This window comes from Takifugu rubripes, chromosome 7 (genome assembly GCF_901000725.2).
Source record: "Takifugu rubripes chromosome 7, fTakRub1.2, whole genome shotgun sequence".
Lineage (NCBI taxonomy): Eukaryota > Metazoa > Chordata > Actinopteri > Tetraodontiformes > Tetraodontidae > Takifugu > Takifugu rubripes.
The window spans coordinates 7,523,827-7,524,428 of record NC_042291.1 but is presented as its reverse complement, the minus strand read 5'-3'; positions in this window follow the sequence as shown (position 1 = coordinate 7,524,428).

The following is a 602-nucleotide window of genomic DNA, read 5'->3' as shown; positions in this document are numbered from 1 at the left end:
GGGGGGGGGGGGGGTATTCAGCTGTCATATTACCGTCATCATTTCTGCAATTCATATTTCAAACCCTACCTGCAAAGTTAACATTTTCTGTCAGGCATCGCTTGAAATTTCTTCTTACTCAACACAACTGTGAACCTTCACAGCTCTGCACGCCCACATGCGCCGACAGTGATCCAGGAGGGTAGACGTACAGTAGGAACCTCGCCAGTGCGGCAAAGTGCTAAACCATGATTAATATAGTCATACTGGAGCGACAGGGTGGCAAAAACACAAAAAATAAATCATTCTGACTCATATAAAGGTCTGTTCTTTTATGATGTATGCTAATACTGCTTTTATATTTTGAAACACGAGTTTATCAAGTGGAGTACCAGACTGAAAACTACTTTTTTTCGCCGACTACATGCAGCTTTTCAAACTTTAGAGCCTTGTGCACTGTTAAAACAACTTCCACTAAAATAATGGGGGCTTACAGCAAAAGTCACCAATATAGAAGACACTCCATCTGGGTCTGTTTTACGGTGGATGACTGGACATTGACGCCTCCAGGATCCGGATATTACAACTGTAAATATTCATCTCTCTGCAGATGTGGTGGTTGA